We start from the raw sequence: 6165 nt of genomic DNA on the forward strand, positions 1-6165 counted from the left end.
AATTAGTTAAGATAAAAACAACAAACATAAAGTCTAAAAGACTAGAAATACTACTCCTCCATATTGGATCCATCCTTCCCCTGCTCCTTCTCAGTATCCTCCTTCTCAACATTAGCAGAAGGCTCGGCATCCTTTACAGGAGAATGAGAGGGTAGTACTGGGATCGAGGATACATTCATCATTCCGGGGGGGAGTTAAAGAGAGCATTCAGGCTTGTCTTCAGTCACTGGCTGTTCAGGACTTATAAAGTCCTTGGGATCTATTAAGCCAGGGTGTTTCTCAAACACTGCCTTCACAGCTGCATCCCACCCTTGGGTAAACTGAAGAGGATAAAGACTCTCATAGGAATTTCCATGAGATTTTTAAATTTCTCAGAATCCATTTAGTCATCAATGATGGTTTCTTTGTCACTCCGGAGCTTAACCAGCTCAATATGGGCCTTGAACAGCTCCTCCCCCTTTTAGCTTCTTCTCCAAAACCTCATCCCTCTCCTTCCACTTCTTCATCTCTCTCTCAAACTCATCTGAGTTCCCCTTCCAGGACCAAGCTTGATGAAGGGCCGCCTGGAAGTAGGTGTTGTTCTGCACAAAGAAGTATGATTTAACATAGATCTATAAACAAAGAGAGAAGTTGAAATTAAAAGGTAAGACAAAATGTTATCGTAGATTGGGCCTGAGAACCTAGGAGCTCAATGGACTCAATGTCACTCCCCGTGACAATATCAGTGAAATTATGGGGAGTTATGGAGTGGTAAGACCAATCCTTAGCATGTTTGGTGGATCCCATCACCGTATCACTCCTCCTAAAGCCCCAGTTGGGCCTGAAAGAATGCACCTTCAAGGGGGGATCCATATCATCCCCTAGTTCCACCACCGGAGCATGAGGCCTAAGAAAGATAGGAGCATCAGGCTTGCTCCTGGGGTCCTTATTGAGCTTGGCCCTCTTCTGGCGGCCATATTCTCCCTCCTTAGGCCTATTAATGTTATTAATGGTCTCGCAAGCTGAAATGAAAAAGGAAGAAAAATATTAAAATCTGGAAATGATTGAGTTTCAATAAAGAGAAAGAAAAGAAAAAAACTGGTTTAGATTACCCCTATCACTGGCCTTAGAAAGGCCCACTTTCTTCAAAGAGAACTCCTCTAAGAGAGTCCATGTATCTGTTTTTCCATCATCCGAAATGAGGGCTTGATAAGCAACCTCCTCCTCGTCAGTCAGCCTAATACTAGCAGAGCTGCCATCTACTACCTTGCAAAAGGGCCTACGAAAAAGGGTAGCCCAGTCGCCTCCAGCCCATGTTAACCTAACAAACTCGTCTCTCCACTTTGGGTTATTCTCGACAATGGAGTTACCATAAAAAATGTGGGAAATTTTGGGCCTTTAACGTAATAAAACCCAGCCCGGTTGAGTTAAAGCACTGTTATAGAACTAATTTTGTTTCCTAAAAACGGCGACTGAAAGAGGGAATTTATTCCTAAGACATAAAACCATAAAGCAAATAAAATTCCTCCATGGAGGGAGCTGACATGGGTTTATTTACACATCTGCAAGCAAACATGGGATGAATTCGTGGAAGGGGAACCTAAGACCCGCGGTTAAAGCTCCTCGATAAATAAAGATTGTATCCCGCTCCCAATTACATGTCCTATCCCCAGGGGCGGCTGGAGTAATTCTAAGGTTAGGGGGAGTCTGTACATGTGTTAAAAGCTTCTATCCTACCATCTAGCTCGTGAAAGGTATTATCATGGTTGTAAGAATCTAAGTCAGATAAAGATGGATATTCATCCCCTCTAGTGTTTATCATGTTTATAGAGAAGTATAAGGAGGGCGTATTTGAATGGCGGTACCTCTTTTTAAAGAATTCATCTTGGCCAGCTTAGCAAGGTCGCGATCTGCCATTGATATTCTTGGGAAGAAGGCTTGAAACCCAGAAATAGGTTGAAGATGGTGGAGCTGCGGTGGAAAACAACGCTGGAAATCGCCTTTCAAAGAGAAGAACTATAGAGATTTTTGAGAGGATTTGAGAAGTGGGAAGTGAAATGAGAATTCTCACTTATATAACCGAAAATTCAGGAATGTGAATCGACTAAAGCCCATAGAGGCAAGGCCCAATCTAAGAAAGCCAGCTAAAAAGGAAACTTCAGGGACATTCTAGAAACTGGAAAATGGAACTGAAAGGTCAAAAATCGACCAGAATTTCAATTAAAGTAATCGATCAGAGTCCTGATCGATGTGAATGAAACCCTAGTCGAATTTTCATTCGATTAAAGCGGTAAAAATCTTTTAAGTTGATCAGAGTCCGGATCAAAAAAGGAAGAATTCTGATCGAATTTTCATTCGATTAGAGGGGTAAAAAATCACTTAATTAGATCAGAGTCCTGGTCGAAAGGATAAAATTCTGATCGAATTTATGTTCGACTAGAGATATATAAATTTGCTTAATTCAATTAGAGTCCTGATCGATAAAGAGAATAATTCTAATCGAATTTCAGAAAGACCACAGTGTCAAAAGCAAGTCCAAATCGATCAGAATCCTGATCGAATCGATCAGGATTCCTGGTCAATTTTACCTTAAATCTCAGTGTCAAAAATACGTCTAAGTCGATCAGAATCCTGATCGAATCGATCAGGATTCCTGGTCGATTTTCCTTAGAACACAGCAACAAGATCCAAGTTAATTCGATCAGGATCCTGATCGATTTCGATCAGGAATCCTGATCGAAATCTTGTCGACTAGAATGGAAAATAAGCTGCTAATTCGATCAGGATACTGATCGATTTCGATCAGGAATCCTGGTCGATTTAATTCAGAAAATTAGGAATAAATCCTGAGAAATTAAGGAAATTCCTTATAAATTCCTGGAAATTCTGAATATCTTCTGGAAATTAGAAATAAATCCTAGAAGTTAAGAAAAATCCTAGAAATTAAGGGAAAATTTATGTAGTTAAGGAAAAATCCCAGAAATTAAGGGAAAATTTCTGTAAATTAAGGAAAAATCCAAGAAATTAAGGAAAAGTTCCTGGAAAATAGAGGAAAAATCTCAGAAATTGAGGAAAATTCATGAAAAATACCAGAAATTTCCTAAAAAGAGGGAATAAGCTAAAAAGAAAGTAATAGAGTGTTTCCAAAACAAACCTGAAGCCATGAACAAGGCAAATCTTTGTAAATGTGTAGGTCGCTCCACACTTTACGCAAAAACGATACCCTATAAGGGAACAAATGAACTTAACTTCTGCGAAACCTTTCACGGTTTCCCAGAAGTTGGGGGGAAAATGATAAGGAGTAAAATAAACTCTGTTTGCGTAATTAATATCCCATTAATTATACCAGAATTGGGCTGACAGTTAAGCCCATTAGAAAGGACCCAAAACCCTGAATATTAATTAATTTCGTAATTAATTAATGAGGGATAAATCAGCTGATTAATAAAGTCCAAATGAGGACATAATTCCTTGCAGATTGGCCTCCAAGAAATCTCATAGGATAAGGAATCAGTTTCCTATTTCCTACGACTCCAAAGTCCGTTCTAATTCGGAGACTTTCCCACCAAGTCTCCCAACTCTAGTCCAATTCAAGGGCTCCCAACATCTATATAGAGGTCTCACCCCACAAATCAAAACGACGTTTTTTGACTTGATCATTGGCAATCAGCAAGGTACGTAAGCATCTTATTAAGGCAGATCGAGTCACGAGACACGAGAACAGTCAAATCGAGTTTCGAAACTCACAAATCCTAGTAATAAATACAACAATTAATACACCTTAATTTTCTTTTCATAACAAGATCTATATTATACCTATTATAATAGATTGTTCAAAAAGATCTCCCGTTTTTTATCAAAAAATCTGTTTTTCCCATGTACATTTTAATATGGCCGATTTCCCTTGTTTTGCATGGATGCAAGAAAAAAAAAAGCTGCTTTTATTATGATACAAGCAGAAGTGATGTGGATTATTCAATAATCGAAATCGACGCAATACTGCCAGAAAGAACAATTTCTGAAAATGATTATCCGTGTTGTTTTCTTAAGTTAAAGCCCTTACTCCTGATGAATTAGGAAATTAATCTTGGGACTCTCGAATGTGAGACACAAGACTTATTTACCTGGACTAAACCAGTCCATCCAGCCCCGACGGACGGACCAGGAAACTCCTACATGATGTAAAAGTTGTTTACCGTGGATACAATTCGTAGAAATTGCAAATTCCTACCTCGCAGTCAAACAAATTGTCCACTTTCTAGGAATTTAGAATAGGAATTAAATACCAATATATTATTGTATAACAAGTTGTATACCAGGTAAATATCCAAGTGCAACAAAACAAACTTAATATAAAGAATCTAACGTGATACTTGGACAAGTCTACTAGGTGCCACCAATTAGCAGTTATTCAAGAAAAACATATGACGCGAAATTGACAAGGAATCCTAAAATAAAATTCATGAGAAAATTTAAATGGCTATCTAATCATTCGACTACCACACAACTTGGTCATCAAATTCAAAAAAAAACAGCTTTAAAAAACATGCATTAAATCAGGGACAGAGCCAGAAACAAGAGTTTGGGATGGCGAAAATTTTTTCGGAGCAACTAATATTAATATTTAATTTATTATATATTAAACAAATTAATAAATATTATTTTTAACCATTTCAATTTACAAAATATACTTGAATTCGTGTATCTAAATTCCTAACTATTATAAATATCATTAATATTAGTACTATATTTACAAAATTGAAAATAAATTTTTTACTACTAAATATATAAATAAAATTTTTTCATAAATTTTAATACTAATTCTGTCATAGGTCATAGTATATATTTTCTAGTATTTATCCGGTCTGTTTTAGTCGTTATGTTAAGGTGTTTGTTTTAATGTGTTTCTGTTGTTCTATCATTGCCTTTCTGGGTAGTTCTTTAGCAGTTGTTGGTTTCTAGAGTCTCCTACTATAATTGGAGGTGTCTTTTATAAAACAAACGAGTGATAAATTAAACTCACGTCAAGTCAATGAAATTGGAAGTAAGCTCTGGAAAAATTGTAGAAATAGGATACGACAAAAATGATGGAACTGATCGGTGATTAATGTACCAGCTCGACGAATATTAAAGAGGACAAGAAGTAGGAACATGTCCCCTAGAAACATGTCTTGTGATGGCATTCATGGTTTTCTACCAGCTGATCTGCAGCTACATTTGCTATAAGATAAATACTACAAGGCTCATACTGGAAATCTAGCCCCGTCTCCATATCTGCAAAGACAAGTTGCTGCTGTTTTTTGATAAAGAAACTCAGACACAAGGTGCCGTTCGAATTCAGGCACAGCCGCACAAGTAAGAGTAGATAGTCAAGCCCTTCTGAAACAAAAGTTTGATTAACTGCGAAGATGTGGTAAAACAACAAACTTTAAACTGTCTTTAAGTTCTCAGTCGAAATAACGAGCTCTATAATTCAATAATTTAAGTTTACATTTCTAGAATACTTCAATTAACATTATATGTATCAAATATTTCAGGGGCACAATATACTAGTGAAGAATAGGTACAAACCTTGCACCAGGAGCAAAGAATAATAGGTACAAACCTTGCACCAGGAGCAAAGAATAATAGGTACAAACCTTGCACCAGGAGCAAATCTCAGGGGCACAACATGAAATTTTCTCACTGAAAATACCATCCTATGATTCTTTTTCTTTATAATATTTTTACTATTGTTTAAAGAAAATCAGACTGTACAAAATTTTCCCCTGATATTTACATAAAAATATTTGTTAGGGACTGGGAAGATGAAATACGTACACATTGGTAATAAATACCAGACAAATTTTTATACCTTTCTGTTCAACAGAAAACTTTGCAAACAATGTATATCCAAAAACCTAACAGGGGACTCGTATCTTTCCATTAAAAAAGCATCCTCCCCTGCCATATTGAAAGCAAACCGGCCTATATTTGACATTAAAAAGAAAATAGGAAAAACCGTGAATTCACTGCCTCACAGGACTAAGAAAATCCCCCACTCTTGTTATTTTAAGCTGGGTGAACTTAAAAAGTGTAAAATCATCCAGCATATATTAAAAAGTAACATATACAACTAAAAGAAACTGACTCCGACATCCAATTGACCGACTGCAAGAACTGACTCCGGTATCCAACCAACCGAAA

At 36.9% G+C, this 6165-nt stretch overlaps 1 long non-coding RNA gene across 1 annotated transcript; it reads right to left on the bottom strand.

Moving 5' to 3' along the window:
• Positions 1-5050: 5050 nt before the first annotated feature.
• LOC141703236 (uncharacterized) lies at positions 5051-5597 on the bottom strand. The gene is made up of 2 exons (XR_012567418.1): positions 5551-5597; positions 5051-5379 (listed from the first exon to the last, which is right to left on the bottom strand). It is a non-coding gene; the product is annotated as an uncharacterized LOC141703236 (long non-coding RNA).
• Positions 5598-6165: the final 568 nt, after the last annotated feature.

Source organism: Apium graveolens, unplaced genomic scaffold, assembly GCF_009905375.1.
Source record: "Apium graveolens cultivar Ventura unplaced genomic scaffold, ASM990537v1 ctg6365, whole genome shotgun sequence".
NCBI classification, from domain to species: Eukaryota; Viridiplantae; Streptophyta; class Magnoliopsida; order Apiales; family Apiaceae; genus Apium; species Apium graveolens.